At 35.6% G+C, this 20,566-nt stretch overlaps 1 long non-coding RNA gene across 2 annotated transcripts in view; it reads right to left on the bottom strand.

Annotated features, from left to right (window-relative positions):
* Positions 1 to 20,566, bottom strand: part of LOC132681108 (uncharacterized) — a 274,965-nt gene that overhangs the window by 40,258 nt on the left and 214,141 nt on the right. The window lies entirely within an intron of this gene.

Here is a 20,566-nt window from a genome sequence, read left to right as displayed (position 1 = left end):
ACTACAGATCTTCTCTTTGTAAGTACAGTGAAATATTTTTTATTAGAAAATTCAAAAAGGATGAAATTAAGCAGGGAGGCCAAGATAAAACATGCCATCCAGGGTGAATCCCAGAGTAGCAGCCCAACACTGCTCTGCCTTTTTTGTTGAGGAAGTTCTGCTTGTTTCAGATAAGTACTTTGCTCTTTGCTTCAGTGGAAAATTATGAAAATGGACTCAGGTACCCAGACCCGTGTGTATTACTTAAGGTTGAGTCTAGAGGTCTCACATATGGAGGTTGGATCTTCATCTTGTTTGTGATCCAGTCATGTGGGACTTTGAGAATCTCAAAAGTACAAACTAAAACAAATGTCCTAGCTAAGATTATAAAGAAATGTGAGAAAAAAAATGAGTGTATGCATGCAAAAGAACTGAACAGATAATTATCACTTTTTAAATCAAAATATGTAGTGATGTGAGTCAAAGTGATTTGGTTATTATCCTCTTTTCTTACCCCAACTAAACTTCCTTAAACATCAGATAAGTGTTGCAAGATTAATTTGTTCTCTGTTGCTGCAAGTACTACCCTAATTATGGAAACAGTTTTCATAGTTCAGCAGCTGAGGTATGGGAGAAAACAGACTAAAAGAGAACAAAAGACCAGTCAGAAACTCCAGGAGTAAATCTAACAGACTGGTCTGACAGTTGTCACCTTTCCTGCCTTTGTTTTTCTTGTCCTCTCCCTCCTTCTTCCCTTTTTGCTTCCCCCTTGTTTCCCTCCTTCCTTCCCCTCCTTCTTTCCTGTCTTTTATTCCTTTACACACGTTAAGACTAGATGTTTCCTGTATGCCAGAACTGGTTTGGGGCACTGACAGTGAGATTGTACCTTGCAGGCATTTAAGGAAGTATTAGAAATGGCACATTCAAGGCAGACCAACTGCTGCACATCTCATCTGGGATTTAGCACATACAGAAAGGCCTCTGGTTAGAATCCAGGGACTGTGTCTCTTGATTTTATCTTTGGCTGTTATGAACGAACCAGAATTGTTTTTGAAGACTGAAAATTCCCATGGGAATGTCCAGTGCCCATCAATGACCCAGAAACTTGATGCTTTCTATAATGTTAATCAGTTAATTACATATCTTCTCATAAGTTTGAATTAATGTTCTGGGCAAAGAAAGGAGGCTGAAATTTGCCATGCCCTCAATATTTCTAGGAATGGAACAATAATAGTATTTTTAAGTAGTGCTGTTAATAAATTCAACAATTTTGCTTGATTGTCAATTTTGGAAAGAGTTTATTATGTTTATCACCATTAGACTATAAATTTAGGAAAAAAAATTCATTTAAACAGAAAGAATATTAGCCCTATTTTACCTTTGAGTTATATGGTATTTGAGTTCTATAAGTATTCAAATATAAGAATAGTTATGAACAATAACTATACATGATCCACTCTTATAGAAAATAAGAGAGGGTAGAGGGAACACACCTGAATGATAGAGATGATTAATTACCTACATGATATCAATTATATTTGTCACTCCCTACTTAATAATAGTTAAAGGCTGAGTAAAAAATGATTGCTATTTAAAATTGGATTCATTTTCCAATAGTGATCATAAACTTCACCAAATATTAAGAGACAACTAGCAACTTGGGTTGTGTGAAATTTTATAATTTACCCTACTGTAACATAAACAATTGATGCATATTTAAATACAAATAATTGATGAAATCAAGGTGGTAATGGTAGTTTGCTACCTATATAATCAGGATCTAATTACATTCAAATAATTAAAATGGTTTTTGAAACAAGAAAACATTAGATTTAGCAATTATATATCAATATTTTAATTTGAGGTTAAGCTTTCTTATTGTCTCTAAAACAAAATTTCACTGAGGTGCCTGGTGTCTCAGTTAAGTCCAACTTTTGGTTTTGCCTCAGGTCATTTTCTCCCCGTTCATGAGTTCAAGCTGCACATTGGTCTCTGTGCTGACAGTGCACAGCCTACTTGGGATTCTCTCTCTCCCTCCCCACTAATTCTCTCTCTCTCATACAACAAATTAACTTTAAAAATACTTAAAAAAATAAAATGAAACTTCATATGATACATAAAATTCAATTTACATGTTATTATTAAATACTTTAAGGAATAAAATTCATTATATTTAACTTTAATGAAATTGAAGGTATACAAGAAAATCCTTGTTATACTTGGAACATCATTTGTGAATACAGTTATAGATATTCACTCTTCATGGAAGAGGACATGTCTTAAATGTGCTTTTTAATTTTTAAAATGGAGCATGTTACAGTGAACAACAAAATGGCATATAATATATTCACAACGTGTGCAACCACCACCTCTATCTAGTTTTGTTATGGACTGAATTGCTCCCCAAATTCAAATGTTGGAGCTCTAATATAATTGTAACTATATTTGGAGATAGAGTGCTTAAGGAAGTAATCAAGGTTAAATGTGGTCATAAGGGTATAGCTTAGTAATCCAGTAGGACTGGTGTCCTTATAAGAAAAGGAAGAGACACCAGGTGTGTGCATGCACAGAAAGAAAGGTCATATGAGGGCACACCTATAAGGCCGTCATCTGCAAGCTAAAGAGAATGTTCTTACTAGACCAACTCTGTGGACAAATTGATCTTGGATGTGTAGCCTCCAGAATTGTGAGAAATACAGTCCTGTTGTTTAAGTCACCCAGTTTATGGCATTTTTTACAGCATCCTGAGCAGACTAATACAAGTTCCAATATATTTACAACACCCTAAAAAAAGCACTGATACCCATTAAGCCATTACTCGCTATTCCCAGTCTGTGCCAATCACCAATCTGCTATCTCTACAGATTTATCTGTTTTGGATATTTAACATAATATACAATACGTATGACTTTTATTCTGGTTTTCTTCACTTAATATCATGTTTTGGAATTCATCCATGTTGACACGTGTATCAGTACTTTTTAAGGGTTTCATTGTATTCTCAAACAAGATATGTTGAAATCTTCATGTCTAGTATATCAGGAAGTGGCTTTATTTTAAATAGGGTCATTGCACATGTATTCAGTTAAAATAAGGTTATACTGGAGTAGGGTGGACCCTTAGCCCAATATCATTGATGGCCTTTATAGCAGACAATGTGAAGTCATAGAGAGAGAATGCCATGTGACAACAGAGGCACAGACTGAAGTTAGGCAGTTACAAGCCAAGAAATGTCAAGGATTTCTGGCAACAGCAGAAGCTATGAGAAAGATATGTAACATATTTTTTCCTAGAGACTTCAAGAGAGCATGGCCCTGACAATTCCTTGATATCTTCCAGTTTCTAGAATTGGGTTAGAGAATATACTCCTGTTTTATTAGGCCACTCTGTTTATGGTACTTTGTTACGGCATCCCTAAGAAAGTAATACAGGTTTTGGTAGTGGGAAGTAGGGTACTACAACAAATACCTAGAAATGGGAAGTGGTATTGGATTTAGGTAATGGTGGTGACTGGAAGAGTTTTGAGGTGCATTATAGAAAAGGCCTACATTGCCTTGAAAAGACTGTTTATAGAAATATGGATGTTAATAAGATGTTAATAGTGAAGTCTCAGAAAGAAAAAAAGAAGACGCTTCTAACAGATACATCATAATGAATATAAGATTGCTAGAAATATAAATATTAAAAGTGTTGCTGGTGAGATCTAAGGCAGATGACGAACAATGTGATTAAAACTGGAGGAAAGATGCTTTTTGTTACAGGTGACAGAGGACTTGAATGATGCCAAAGATAAAGGTCCCTTATATATTCTGTCCATTTTTTACAGTTGTTTCCATTGGGAGGACAAATATCATATCATTTGCTTTAACATGGTCACAGGCAGAGACCCAATTTTCAAATTAATGACAATTACATATAATTATTTTAAAATATTTAAACCACTCAGAGTTTTATACAGTTGAAAAGTATGATATCACCCTTTGTGAGTTCGAGTCCTGTGTCAGGCTCTGTGCTGACAGCTCAGAGCCTGGAGCCTGCTTTAGATTCTCTGTCTCCCTCTCTCTCTGTCCCTCCCCTGCTCACACTCTGTCTCTCTCTCTCTCTCTCTCTCTCTCCCTAAAAAATAAATAAAGAGGGGCGCCTGGGTGGCTCAGTCGGTTAAGCGTCCGACTTCAGCTCAGGTCACGATCTTGCAGTCCGTGAGTTCGAGCCCCGCGTCTGGCTCTGGGCTGATGGCTCAGAGCCTGGAGCCTGCTTCTGATTCTGTGTCTCCCCCTCTCTCTGCCCCTCCTCCGTTCATGCTCTGTCTCTCTCTGTCTCAAAAATAAATAAACGTTAAAAAAAAATTTTAAACATAAATAAATAAATAAATAAATAAAGATTAAAAAAAAGAATTACTTGTCTTTGCTTCTTCATACTTGATTTGCTTGATTTTTTTTCTCAAGCTGCCTGCTTGTCACTAATTTCATTTTCAATAGGATTTATTTTACATACCCGTGCTTCCAAACAAAAGGGCTTATTATAATATTCAATTTAACTTTTAAACTCTTTACCTTACTGTTCTTCAATTCTTGATTTCTTGTGAACTATTGACTTTTTTAGAGTCCATTTGTGTCTAATGTGTTTAGAACACAGATATATTTTGAAATATCTTTGGTCATGGTTGTATATATTATGTATTTTCTTCTGATCCTTCCCCATACTTTGTTATTTTCTGTGTGTTTGTGTGTGGAAGGGGATTTATAATCTCTGTGCGTCTTGTTTGGATCACTTTTGCCTATTAATCATCTTTTAATGTAGATTGCTCCATTTGGATGTGTTACCTTTATTCTTTCTGAGTTATTATGAAAAGGATGTTCTAAAGATATATGAAGTGGTAGACGTGAAAGCTTAGATATGCCAGGTTAGAAAATTTTCACAGATTCTATAATCTTTTTCTTCACCTTCGTTTCGATTTTAGTTTTCTCATCTTGGATAAAAATATGTCCTAGATAGTTAGTAGGATACTTTTATGTCTTCTTCAGTCATCATTATGTCAGCAATAACTCCTAACAAGCACACAGAAACTTCAGTAGTATTCTGAGTAATTTAAGCTTGTATAAATCATGAGTTTAGTTTAAACAGCATACATACAGACCCACCTTCTAAAGTAGGTAACTAGTGAAATGTGTTTCACTATTTCCTTGTAGTCTATAATTCCTGTCATATATTTGGAATAATATATAAAGCAAAAGTGGTAAAAGAAATATAAGGATGCTTTTAAAAACTATGGAAATATTTAGCATAGCTCTTTCAATCCCTGATTTGTATTGATTGAGTGGTCTAAAAATTAGCCTTTTACATACATGGAACTAAAATGAAGAATCACTGTATTTCTAGTAACTTAATAATCTTATGTCAGCCAAGGTTTGAAAGAAAATAGATGATACATTCAAAAGCAGAATTTGAGAGAGTTTAATGAAGGGACTATTTAGAGTTCTAGTCAGGATTAAGAGAAACCAATAAGGTATGGAGCTAGGAATAGCAAACCTTTACTAATTTTAGGCGTGAGGCATTTGGGGAGGAAACATGGAGAGTTGGAGCTAAAGGGGCAAACAAGAATCCAAACAACTTTCTTTCCAATTCCTATTTTCCTGAACACCTTAATGCCCAAGATCAAGGAAATCCAATTAATGCAAGTTGAGAGAACATAATATTGTCAAGAATGGGGATTGGAGATTGGGAAGTACAAATGGAGAATATGTTGCATAATCCATTTCACTGAACTGCCTAATTTATTTAGTGAGTCAGTATTATGCAGAAGTGTGAAGGCCCCAAAATCTGAACTCAATATGGTGGATGGTTAAATAGGTAACCTTGGTGTATGTTTTTTGGTAGGAATAAGCTTGTATGAATTCCTGGTTTCAAACAATATATTGACCTCTCTCATTTGGATAGCTTCTGTATTTATTGGAAGATGGCATTAGTTGGTTAGATGATTTGTTTTTCATGTGCATGTCACATATGAAAGAAAATGTTATTTAAGTAACCATTTCTTATGATAAAGAACATTGAAAGCCAAATGACTTAGTGGAAAGAAGAGCAAGGAATCCAAAATCCTGTTTTAAAGGCAGAGCTCTATGACTAACTAATCTTGATACGTGCACACTCATTTCATCACATACAGCCTCAATTTTCCCTCATCTGGTAAAATGAGAACTTACCATCTCTACTACCTAGTTAATAAAGATTGTTTCTGTATAGAATTATTATTAAATTAACTAAAGGCTTAAATCAAAACTAATCCAAAATAATCTCTGATGACTGATACATGAGAAATAATAAAATGAACAATGCAACTATAAAACAATTTTCTACAGGAATTTAATTTTTCAGAGATATTTAAAGTTGTCGTGGATAATTCCGCAGGATTTATTTCTATTATAGAAGAGAACTGCCAACTAATTGATGGGATATTTTATATTTCTAATATCTGTGTCTTAAAAACTTTGTTTCCCTGGCTTTCATTTTCTCTCAACAAAAGCCATGCAAAAAAAGATGACTGTCTAAAAAGTGGTATGTATTCCTGATGAAGTTAGTTTAGTTATGTGTAATTATGATTTATTTTGAAAGACTAATCAGTGCTAGAGTTGCTTTTGTTTTTACATTAGACTTCAGAAAACCTATTTGTCTCAGGACAATAGCAAAAGTGTAATTCAGAAGAACATAATACATTTTTGTAACATTTTAACTAGGTAATTTCTTTCACAAGTCAGTTTATTGCAGCATTATTTGCAAAATTAAAATACTAACAACATCCTGAAAGTCCACAAGTGAAGAAATGATTCACTAAATCATGATTCCTAAACTATGTGAAATAAAGAAAAGTGAGATTTATATGTGCTGGCTGAAAAATTATCCAAGATGAAGTATTGAAAAATAAGTAGCAAGTAATCTCGATTTTTATTAAAAATTAAAAGAGAGGAAGATAGAAAGCTAAATTAACTGGTTGTACATTTATACAACATTAGGAAAAGAATGAAAACTCATATTCTTTATAGCATTATTTAAACACTATGGCTGGAAAAATTAATGAAGGAGGGAAGAATATTTTTCTTCATACATATTGCACTGTTTGGAATTGTTGTAAACAGCATATATTATTGTATAAGTTTTGAACATACAAAAATTATCATATAAATTAAAACTAATATAATGATAATTCAAGAAAAGCATCCAAGCACTTTGAAATATCTGATAGTGTGTTTGTTAAATTACAATGAAAAAGACCACAATATTGGTTGAAGCAACTACGATTAAGGATGAATTTTGAATTAACTGAGAAATTTATGCTTTTATGCATGCACACATGTACATTTAAGACCTATTAATATTTGGACAAAGTATAGGATACAAAGTGATATCCAAGGATAGTTGTTCATTTCCCATCATCACTGTGAACAGGAAAATAATAATTTACAATGACAAAATAAAATAAACAATTACTGATACTTGTCTTTTTCCTTTCATATAAGCTTTGAAATCCATATAAAATATGGATTCTTGCTACAACAAGAAATATTCAGCATTGCTCATAAGAAACAAGGTACCTTGTAGAATAGAAGGAGCCTCTAAATATCCTAGCAACTCCTATCATTTTAATAAGACAATTTTAATATCATTAGAATATTTACTGTTACTTTAGTCAGAGTAGTAAATTCAAAGCAGGATTCCAAAATAATGTAAGCAGATCATTACTATCATTGAGATATTTTAGGAGAGTAGGGGGAAGAAAAGGATCTCTTGATGCCTAATCAGCTCCATGCTTTGTCCTAGAATAGCATCACCTGGACCCCTGAGGATGCTGGATAATCACACTAATGAATATAAGAGTGTGTGTTGCAAAGTTAGCAAAAATACACTTTTAGAGGAAAATTTACCCTGTAGCTTAATTAACATTCTGAAAAAAATGATTTAGCAGGAAAACAATATATTGAGAACCTCTATTACATAGAAACAGGGTGTTTCTTTGTCTTCAGCTAGTGGCATATCTCATTAAAACTAAAGAATGAACAAAGCATAGTAAAAGGGTATAAAGGGGTCTTTCAGATCTTAAAACTTGGTTTTTCCATAGCTTATCATAGAAATTTTCAACTCGATAATCAAGGGTAAGAATTGACAAATACCTATCAGAAAATTTAGACACAAGGCTACAAGCTGCTGCACATGTATCTAACCACATTACAGCATTCAGGCATAAACTACATGTTAGGGAATTCCTTCAACAATCATTTTAGAGTTTTCTTTTGATGCTTTTGTGTTTCTGTTTGCTCTAGGAACACTGACTAGGCTACTCACCTTTTGCTTAAATCAGTGTTAAGTCTTAGGAAATCTCTAAATAGCCTAGAGTGAAGACAGAATTTGGATCAGAATCTGATTCATATTTTAGTTGCATTATCGCTAGTCTTTATGTGTCTAGACATCTATATTCTACATCAATCTTTGCTAGTTTAAACTGTGATAATTCTCACTGTCTCATCTATTCCATAAGTACCCATTATTGGTGGTAATGATAACCTCATCCTAGGTGATTACTGATGAAACAGAAAATTAAATTATATTAAATTCAGGTCAGGATTAATGAATGTATAGAATTATTAAAATGTATTTACTCATTTACATATTTATTCACCAACTGTTTAGGTATGTTTACTTTATCCTATTCCTGAAATTAGGAAGGGAGGAATAACAAGGCATAGGATTTAAACATAAGCCACCTGGAAGGTTCCATTCTATAGTCAGGGATAGCAGACAAGTCAAATAGTGCAACAAACAACCCAGGCAGAGAAAAAATGCATGGGCAAAGGCCCTAATGTAGAAAATGACCTGTAAGATGAATAGAAAGGAAGATGATATTGATGAAATATAATGATCAGGAGAGAATGTTGTATATAATGTGAAGTATGAGAATCACACAGGGGCCAGACCATGAAGGACATTCATTACAGACTATGTAAAAGACTTGTTGCTTTAACAAACCCAGTGGGAAACTACAGAAAAGTTTTAATCAGGTAAAGTGTCAATATCTGTACTATATTTTTAAAGGTGCCGGATAAAGTACTGTGGATAGGGTGGTGGGTAAAACTTGAAAGCATAGATTTAAGAGAGTATTGTGATTGTAAAGAAAAGAGATAAGAGCTTCTAGGAGAGGGATAGTGGTTATCCAATGTAAAAAGTAAATATTTTTGAGATAAACTTGCAAGTAGAAATATTAGGGGAACCAAGAACATTGCCATAGACTTTATTAATATTTAAAATTACTGCTCTTCAGTAGACATTATTGAGAGAATGAAAGGACAAACTACTTGAAAATGATATACTTGATAAGGAACTTATATTGAAATACAACACAATCAAAATTCAGTAATAACAAAACAAACAACTCAACAACCAAAATTGGGCATAATTTAATTCAGTTGTTAAATAATTTAATAACTTCAAAGAATATGTATGGATCACAAATCTGGACATAAAAAATCTAAACATCATTAGCCATTAGAAAAATGCAGAATAAAACTATGATGAGATACCACCAATCACCTATAAAATTGGCTTATATTAAAAAGCCTGACCATATCAAGTGCTTGCAAGGATGTGGAGGAACAGGACCTTTCATAAGACTCATGGTAGGAATGCAAAATATTAGAGCCACTCTGGAAAACAGTTTGATAGCTTCTTAAAAATACAAAAAAAATTCAGGGATGCTTTCAGGGGTGCCTGGGCAGCTCAGTCGGTTAAGTGTCTGACTTCATCTCAGGTCATAGTCTCACGACTCATGAATTTGAGCCCCACGTCGGGCTCTGTGCTGACAGCTCAAAGCCTGGAGCCTGCTTCAGATTCTGTGTCTCCCTTTTTCTTGCCCCTTCCTCCACTCCCCGCCATGTTCTGTCTCTCTGTCTCTCAAAAATAAATAAACATTGAAAAACATGCAGCTTCCATATGATCTAACTTTCTCACTCTCAGCTATTTACCCAAGAAAATGAAAAAATGAAAATTTATGTTCATACAAAGATGGATACACAGGTAGGTGTTCACAGCAGCTTTTTTTTTTTTTTGTAATAATCCAAAACGTTAAATAACTCAAATATTCACCAACAGATGAATGGATAAACAAATTGTGCTATGTTCACATAGTGTGATAAGACTCATTAAAGCAATATACAAATCATTGATGTATGCAATGTGGGTGAATTATGAAATAATAATGTTGTGTGAGAGAAGTCTGACATAAAGGAGCTTATACTGTATGATTCCATTTACATAAAATTCTAGAAAATGCAAAGCAGTTTGTAGTGACAGATGCAAATCAGTTGCCTTGAGACAGGGATGAGAGCTGGGAGAGATGGTTGGGAAGGGATGCGAAAGAGAGATTATGAAGGGCAGTGATGAGTCTTTTGAGTGATGTATGTGTTTATTATCTTGTTTGTGGTGACGCTTTTGAAGATATATTCATATGTGAAAACTAGTCAAATTATACACTTTGTACATGCCGACTTTATTGTATATTAAGTATGCTCTTAAGAAAAAGAAACAATACCTATATTTGGCCTTCAGTAAATGAGTAGATTATGTGGGCAGTTTCTAAATTGAGATAGAAAAATGTTTGGCAATGAGAATCACAAGGTACTTTACTAGGCATAGAAATAACATCTTGCCGCATGGCCTACCTAAGTAAGACCATAACCTTCCACTTGAAATCAAACTTTGGAAACTATTTTCCTTTGCTCTTTTTCTAACTGACGGATTCTTGACATCTTGACCTTTAATATCTATTATCTCTCATATTATTCCTAGACATCCCTTAGTTTATAAGATTTAAAGATTCTTTTGATGACAGGGCACAACACAATGACATTCAGATAGATGAAAGGTAAAACTCCAAAACAGAGATGGTGCCAGGCAGGATCACACAGAGGGTTGTACTTGAGGACAGAGTAAAAGGAAGCTAGAGCTGTTGGGGGCAAATCAGGTGGGATTAATGGGTTTGGGGAGGTTTCCTGTGGAATGGCTAGTTTAAATGTCTGGGGTTTAAGAAGGCGCTTTACCTCTTTGTCTGATACTTGGTCTTAAGGGCAATTATGGTTAACACAGTGGTCCTGGAGTATGTGTCTGATAAGGAAAGGGGTTGGGGTGAGGACTTACTTACTCAAGAATGGGAATGGCTAGCCTCTAGCCAGGGTAAAAAAACTGGGTCAAGACAACATTTCCCCCCAAACTATATTTCATCCCTGCTTGCTCTGTGACTTATCTTTTCCAGCTCTTCATGACTTCTACTTCTTAATTTCCATTTTAACCAAATTCCATTCCTCAGACTCAATTTCATAATGCCCATCCTTTTTCAAAGTTTACCCATTCATTGTACATGCTTTGTTTCTATAACCTGAAAATGGATATTTGGAGGCCAGGTTAAAATGCCTCATAAGTCACATATAAAGAAAACTTAAATCACACAAATTAATTATGGTTTTTGACTTAGAAATCTTATAAATATGCAACTTTGAAAAGCTAAAATGTAATATAACTTAAAATATGCCATTTCTCCTTTAGTTGTGGCATCAAATAATCTTTATGGAAAATTCTCTAAGCACAAATTCAACACATACTGTCTCTCCTTTTCTTTTACTATGGACCATGATGTAACTGAATTGTTTTAGTAGAAACCAAAATGAAAGTAGAAAATTTATTGGAACTGAATTTATGACAGAATATTTATTGTTAAAACCACTAAGCACTGGCTGATCATCAGGCACTAAGCATTAGCACTCAGTAAAGTTCTGGAAAATTCTAGCCCACAGCAGCTTGAGTTATGCTAACTCATTCTAAGAAGCTATCCATTCAGATAGTATTAGCTAATCTATCCCAGTCTCCCACTCCTTTCTCCACTATACCTCTACACTTTTTATGCTCACAGTACAGTTGATTGATTTATTATAATTAGGTTTATAAAGAACCAATTCATTTGAAAGCCAAGAATCTAAAACCAGAAATACTAAAAAGTAATCAGATTTGAGTCACCCACAATTCCTTTGCTCAGTGACCAAAGAGGCTCTTAAAGGTAAACAATGAATATTGGTTAGCTTAGGTTCAAGTAGACATTTGATACCTAGAGAAAAATAAGCAGGAGAGTGAATAAAGCAGTAGTCACATTTCTGAAGAATGAAATCAGTAGATTGCAAGTGACAGGTTCAATTACTGGTCCATGGACCACTGACACATCTGCCTTAAACTCTGAGGAATGGGCAGTGGGAAAAGGATGAATAACTCTTAAGATTTAGAGAAAATATGTAACCACTCAGGCAGAAAATTAGCAATTACATTTCGTGCCATCAGTAATAACTATTTCAACAGAGATCTTAGGTTAACGTCAGACTGTGTGACAGTATATCAACCATTACACCTGTGTTCAATCAGCAACCACATCCCTCAATGCGATACTGAGCTGTTTAGTTCAAATGTGGCTTGTTCAGTGATAAGCAAGATGGCTGACATCTGGTACAGAAGTATTCAAAAGCAATTTACTTCACAATTTTGATGCTGACTGTTGAAAAGAGAAAAATACTATAAAATTTAGACAGTTGTGATTTGTCTTTAGGTTTTCTTTTGATTTTTCTTTTTAGTAATGAAAAAAATGACAATTTTTACTGAAGATTAAAGCTCCAAACTATATCAGTAAGAACTTCTTAGAGTGAAATCCTTCAGATATACAGCTAAATACAATATCATCTTTAATAAGTATAAATGCATGATATTGTTTATGTGTTCTTGAGTAAACGAGTAAAACAACAGATGGCATATTAAAATAGAAATGGAAAATATGAACTTACAATTAGCATATTACTTTTCCTATGTCCTCAGTTTAAATTGCGTCTGACATTACAGAACTAACCAATAATTTTTTTAAGTGTCTTGCTTATTGAAAATATAACATGAGGATAATAAGAGATTTTTCACCAAGAGATAAATATAATTAACTTACCCACAAGTCCTATTATACTTTTTTATTTTATCTTTTTTCTTATAATTTTACCCCAAGAAAGAACTAAATAAAAATAAATTTAAAAGTCAAAAACAAAAAGTAAGTAATGTAATGTAATGTAAATGTAATGTAAAATGTAAACAAACAGCTAGTCAGAAAATCATAACATAAAAATATCTTTAAGAATATTGCTTAGTAGAGTTAAATGAGTATATCTAATCAAAAAATGTATTTGAAAATACCTTAATAGGTGGAGGGGGGAAGATGGTGGCATAGGAGGACGCTGGGCTCACCACGTCCTGCTGATCACTTAGATTCCGCCCACATCGGCCTAAATAACCCAGAAAAATGCCAGAAGACTAGCAGAACGGACTCTCCAGAGCCAAGCATAGATGAGAGGTCCACAGAAGATGGTAGGAAGGGTAGAGAGGTGGTGCGAGCTACACGGACTGGCGGGAGGGAGCCAGGGCGGTGGAGAGACAGCCTGCCCAGCAAGGCAGAGCCCCCGAGTCTGGCTTGCAAAAGCAGAGGGTCCAGACAGAGTGTTTTCTGACAGCCTGCAGGACTTAACATCTGGAATATTATAAGTCAACAGCTATGCTCAGAGAGCGGGAGGGCTAGAGGAAAACGGGAGGGAGAGTTGTTGAGCCCCAGTGGACAGAACTAAGCTTGGCGGGGAACAAAGGCACTGGGAAGCGCCATCTCCCGCGCCCACCCCCCAGCCAAAATCCCAAAGGAAACCAGTTCCCGTCAGGAAACTTGCTTGCACCACACAAACACCCAACGCTGTGCTTCTGTGGATCATCACTCCAAGGGGTCTGCCTCCCTCCCAGAGCCACAGGGCCCTTTCCGCAGTGGACCACCCAAGGCATAGCTAGCTGAGCCTGCCCCTCCTGCCCCTGTGCACCTTGCGGATCCACACCAGCTAATATGCCAGATCCCATACAAGCAGCACCACAAGTCTGGCAGTGTGCAAGTAGCCCAGACAGGGGCCACAACACTCCACAGTGAGTCCTGCCCCTGGGAGAGGGGAAGAGAAGCTACACACCAGTGTGACTGTGGCCCCAGCAGTGGGCTTGGGGGAGACATCAGGTCTGACTGCAGCCCCACCCACCAACACAAGTTACTCCAGACAGCACAGGGGAAGTGCCTGCAGTTTGGAGTCACCTCAGGGACTACCCAAAATGATGAAATGGAAGATTTCTCCTCAAAAGAAACTCCAGGAAATAGTGACAGCTAACATATTGATCAAAAACAATTTAACAATATAACAGAAAATTAATTTAAATTAATAGTCATAAAATTAATCTCTGGGCTTGAAAAAAGTATAGAGGACAGCAGAGAATCTATTGCTACAGAGATCAAGGGACTAAGAAACAGTCAGGAGGAGCTAAAAAATGCGATAAATGAGGTGCAAAATAAAATGGAGGCGACCACAGCTCGGATTGAAGAGGCAGAGGAGAGAATAGGTGAATTAGAAGATAAAATTATGGAAAAAGAGGAAGCTGAGAAAAAGAGAGATAAAAAAATCCAGGAGTATGAGGGGAGAATTAGAGAACTAAGTGATGCGATGAAACACAATAATATCCATATAATAGGGATTCCAGAGGAGGAAGAGAGAGAGAAAAGGGGGCTGAAGGTGTACTTGAACAAATCACAGTTGGTAACTTCCCTGATCTGGGGAAGGAAACAGGCATTGAAATCCAAGAGGCACAGAGAACTCCCTTTAGACGTAACTTGAATTGATCTTCTGCACGCTATATCATAGTGAAACTGGCAAAATACAAGGATAAAGAAAGAATTATGAAAGCAGCTAGGGATAAACAGGTCTTAACATAACAAAGATAGACGCATAAGGGTGTTAGCAGACCTATCTACTGAAACTTGGCAGGCCAGAAAGGATTGGCAGGAAATCTTCAATGTGATGAACAGAAAAAAATATGCAGCTGAGAATCCTTTATCCAGCAAGTCTGTCATTTAGAATGGAAGGAGAGATAAAGGTCTTCCCAAACAAACAAAAACTGAAGCAACTCATCACCACTAAACCGGCCCTACAAGAGATCCTAAGGGGGATCCTTTGAGACAAAGTACCAGAGACATCACTACAAGCATGAAACCTATAGACATCACAATGATTCTAAACCCATATCTTTCAATAATAACACTGAATGTAAATGGACTAAATGCTCCAATAAAAAGTCACAGGGTACAAGAATGGATAAAAAAACAAGACTCATCTATTTGCTGTCTACAGGAGACTCATTTTAGACCTGAGGACACCTTCAGATTGAAAGTAAGGGGATGGAGAACGATCTATCATGCTACTGGAAGTCAAAAGAAAGCTGGAATAGACATACTTATATCAGACAAACTAGACTTTAAATTAAAGGCTGTAACAAGAGATGAAAAAGGGCATTATATAATAATTACAGGGTCCATCCATCAGGAAGAACTAACAATTATAAATGTCTATGAACTGAACACGGGAGCCCCCAAACATATAAAACAATTACAAACATAGGCAACCTTATTGATAAAATGTGGTAATTGCAGGGGACTTTGGCACTCCACATATAGAAATGGATAGATCATCTAGACACACAGTCAATAAAGAAACAAGGGCCCTGAATGATACATTGGATCAGATGGACTTGACAGATATATTTAGAACTCTGCATCCCAAAGCAACAGAATATACTTTCTTCTCAAGTGCACATGGAACATTCTCCAAGATAGATCACATACTGGGTCACAAAACAGCCCTTCATAAGAATACAAGAATTGAGATCATACCATGCATAGTTTCAGACCACAATGCTATGAAACTTGAAATCAACGACAGGAAAAAGTCTGGAAAACTGCCAAAAGCATGGAGGTTAAAGAACACCATACTAAAGAATGAATGGGTCAACCAGGCAATTAGAGAAGAAAGTAAAAAATATATGGAAACAAATGAAAATGAAAATACGACAATCCAAACTCTTTGGGATGCAGCGAAGGCAGTCCTGAGAGTAAAATATATTGGAATCCAGGCCTATCTCAAGAAACAAGAAAAATCCCAAATACAAAATCTAACAGCACACCTAAAGGAAATAGAAGCAGAACGGCAAAGTCACCCCAAACCCAGCAGAAGAAAAGAAATAATAAAGATCAGAGAAGAAATAAACAATATAGATTCTAAAAAAAACTGTAGAGCAGATCAAGGAAACCCAGAGTTTTGATTTTTTTTTAAATAAACAAAATTGATAAACCTCTAGCCAGGCTTCTCAAAAAGAAAAGGGAGAGGACCCAAATAGATAAAATCATGAATGAAAATGGAATGATTACAACCAATCCCTCAGAGATACAACCAATTATCAGGGAATACTATGAAAAATTATATGGCAACAAACTGGACAAACTGAAAGAAATGGCCAAATTCCTAAACACCCACATGCTTCCAAAACTCAAGCAGGAAGAAATAGAAAGCTTGAACAGACCCATCACCAGCGAAGAAATTGAATCAGTCATCAAAAATCTCCCAACAAATAAGAGTCCAGGACCAGATGGCTTCCCAGGGGAGTTCTACCAGACATTTAAAGCAGAGATAATACCTATCCTTCTTAAGCTATTCCAAAAAATAGAAAGGGAAGGAAAACTTCCAAACTCATTCTATAAAGCCAGCATTACTTTGATTCCTAAACCAGACAGAGACCCAGTAAAAAAGAGAACTACAGACCAATATCCCTGATGAATATGGATGCAAAAATTCTCAATAAGGTACTAGCAAATAGAATTCAACAGCATATAAAAAGAATTATTTACCATGATCAAGTGGGATTCATTCCTGGGCTACAGGGCTGGTTCCACATTTGCAAATCAATCAATGTAAGACATCACATTAATAAAAGAAAAGATAAGAACCATATGATCCTGTCAATCGATGCAGAAAAGGCCTTTGACAAAACTCAGCATGCTTTCTTAATAAAAACCCTCGAGAAAGTCGGGATAGAATGAACATACTTAAACATCATAAAAGCCATTTATGAAAAGCCCACAGCTAATATTATCCTCAATGGAGAAAAACTGAGAGCATTTTCCCTGAGATCTGGAACACGATAGGGATGTCCACTCTCACCGCTGTTGTTTCACACAGTGTTGGAAGTTCTAGCATCAGCAATCAGACAACAAAAGGAAATCAAAGGCATCCAAATTGGCAAAGATGAAGTCAAGCTTTCATTTTTTTGCAGATGACATGATATTATACATGGAAAACCCAATAGACTCCACCAGAAGTCTGCTAGAACTGATACATGAATTCAGCAAAGTTGCAGGATACAAAATCAATGGACAGAAATCAGTTGCATTCTTATACACTAAAATTAAGCAACAGAAAGACAAATAAAGAAACTGATCCCATTCACAATTGCACCAAGAAGCATAAAATACCTAGGAATAAACCTAATGAAAGATGTAAAAGATCTGTATGCTGAAAAGTATAGAAAGCTTATGAAGGAAATTGAAGAAGATATAAAGAATGGAAAAACACTCCATGCTCATGGATTGGAAGAATAAATACTGTGAAAATGTCAATACTACCCAAAGCTATCTACACATTCAATGCAATCCCAATCAAAATTGCACCAGCATTCTTCTCGAAGCTAGAACAAGTAATTCTCAAATTCCTATGGAACCACAAAAGGCCCCGAATAGCCAAAGTAATTTTGAAGAAGACCAAAGCAGAAGGCATCACAATCCCAGACTTTAGCCTCTACTACAAAGCTGTAATCATCAAGACAGCATGGTATTGGCACAAAAACAGACACATAGACCAATGGAATAGAATAGAAACCCCAGAACTAGACTCACACATGTATGGCCAACTAACCTTTGACAAAGCAGGACAGAACATCCAATGGAAAAAAGACAGTCTCTTTAACAAATGGTGCTGGGAGAACTGGACAGCAACATGCAGAAGGATGAAACTAGACCACTTTTCTCACACCATTCACAAAAACAAACTCAAAATGGATAAAGGGCCTGAATGTGAGACAAGAAACCATCAAAACCCTAGAGCAGAAAGCAGGAAAAAACCTTTCTGACCTCAGCCGCAGCAATTTCTTACTTGACACATCCCCAAAGGCAAGGGAATTAAAAGCAAAAATGAACAATTGGGACCTCATGAAGATAAAAAGCTACTGCACTGCAAAGGGAACAATCAACAAAACTAAAAGGCAACCAATGGAATGGGAAAATATATTTGCAAATGACATATTGGACAAAAGGCTAGTATCCAAAATCTATAAAGAGCTCACCAAACTCCACACCCAAAAACAAATAATCCAGTGAAGAAATGGGCAGAAAACATGAATAGACATTTCTCTAAAGAAGACATCCAGATGGCCAACAGGCACATGAAAAGATGCTCAATGTTGCTCCTCATCAGGGAAATACAATACAAAACCACACTCAGATATCACCTCATGCCAGTCAGAGTGGCTAATTGAACAAATCAGGAGACTATAGATGCCGGCGAGTATGTGGAGAAACGGGAACCCTCTTGCACTGTTGGTGGGAATGCAAACTGGTGCAGTCACTGTGGAAAACAGTGTGGAGGTTCCTCAAAAAATTAAAAATAGACCTACCCTATGACCCAGGAGTAGCACTGCTAGGAATTTACCCAAGGGATACAGGAGTACTGATGCATAGGGGCACTTGTACCCCAATGTTTATAGCAGCACTCTCAATAATAGACAAATTATGGAAAGAGCCTAAATGTCCATCAACTGATGAATGGATAAAGAAATTGTGGTTTATATACACAATGGAGTACTACATGGCAATGAGAAAGAATGAATTATGGCCCTTTGTGCAACGTGGATGGAACTGGAGAGTGTTATGCTAAGTGAAATAAACCATACAGAGAAAGACAGATACCATATGGTTTCACTCTTATGTGGATCCTGAGAAACTTAACAGAAACCCATGGGGGAGGGGAAGGAAAAAAAAAAAGAGGTTCGAGTGGGAGAGAGCCAAAGCATAAGAGACTGTTAAAAACTGAGAACAAACTGAGGGTTGATGGGGGGTGGGAGGGAGGGGAGGGTGGGGGATGGGTATTGAGGAGGGCACCTTTTGGGATGAGCACTGGGTGTTGTATGGAAACCAATTTGACAATAAATTTCATATTAAAAAATTAAATTAAAAAAATTAAAATTAAATGAAATTAAATTATATAAAATTTAATTTAATTTAAAAAATACCTTAATAACAGAGATAAGATCTTATTCCTGATTGTTCAGGTATACAAGCCAAATATTATACATCATGGTACAGTGTGTCATACTAGTTATAAACTTTTTAAAGTATTTTTGGGTAAAAGCAAACAAACTGAATTGTCTTAAATTATTAGATGAATTTTATTATGAACTTTATTATTGTAACATCAAATTCATGTTATTGAACCCTCAGACCTAAAAGAGATTTCTCAACTGATTAAACTATTCTAATATAACACATACTCATTTTATTATAATTTGTTATGGCTAGTGTCAATTCAATAATATAAGTGTTCTCGTATAACATATATAAGTTCACATATAATAACATAATACATACAGTGTATAATATATTGTATGATATAATATATCGTATATTATATGCATGATATATCTGCTTAATAAACAAAATATAGACATCTTTGTCTGCCTTTCAACAAATTATCATGAAAGAAGAGAGAGAATTATTCTTAAAGGGCCTTCAAGAATTGTCCTTGAAGCCAACCACTTGTTTGCTCATGTGTGACTCTCTCATGTTTAATTCTGAATACACACACACACACACACACACACACACACACACACACCCAAAGCTGGTGATGAAGATGGCAATGATAGATTAATGAACTATTTAATTGCTGTGCAAAACATACTACTGTATTCAATTTGCACCGAGAGTATCAGTACAAAAGAATTGGAAGGTATGTTGCCTTGCTAAATAGACATTCTTTTGAAAAAAAATTATATTTAAACTAAATAGTTGTTAATCACAGACATTTTACATGATCTAAAAAATATTTTTATTTAAATCACACACAGGACAATTTTAAAAAGTGAAGACCATTTTTATAAATTGTTTCCCATGCATCTCTGGTAAATACAGGACACATGTGTTTATATTTGTATTCTTAAATCAAGTACCCTCAAACTGACTGAATAGATACAAATCCCTATCCATACTGGGGTGGTATGTCAGCACACTTCAGCATGAATGGTAGTCGTTAGGTAAGGAAGAGAGCAAAGAGACTATTTTTTCCCCCTTATGGGCAGTGTGCCACATGAAGGCTTTACAATAGCAGTCTTTTCTTGAGCTAAACACACTACCGCCAATAATTGTTTGTCACCTGTGAGTCAACCTTTTTATAACAGTGTAAATAGTGCTGTTATTCTGGGCACTCTCTCCTTTTCCTTTTATTTTATTTCCTTCCTACTTTTGGTTCCCAAAGTGCTTATGTCTCATCTCCATCCTATCAATGTTCAATTTCAGATAACTATAATGTTGGGAGAGTTTGAGTGACTACTTCTCATTAAGGTATAA

Source organism: Panthera onca, chromosome A1, assembly GCF_046562875.1.
Source record: "Panthera onca isolate mPanOnc1 chromosome A1, mPanOnc1 haplotype 2, whole genome shotgun sequence".
Taxonomy (NCBI): Eukaryota; Metazoa; Chordata; class Mammalia; order Carnivora; family Felidae; genus Panthera; species Panthera onca.
This window is presented reverse-complemented; position numbering and strand designations above follow the sequence as displayed.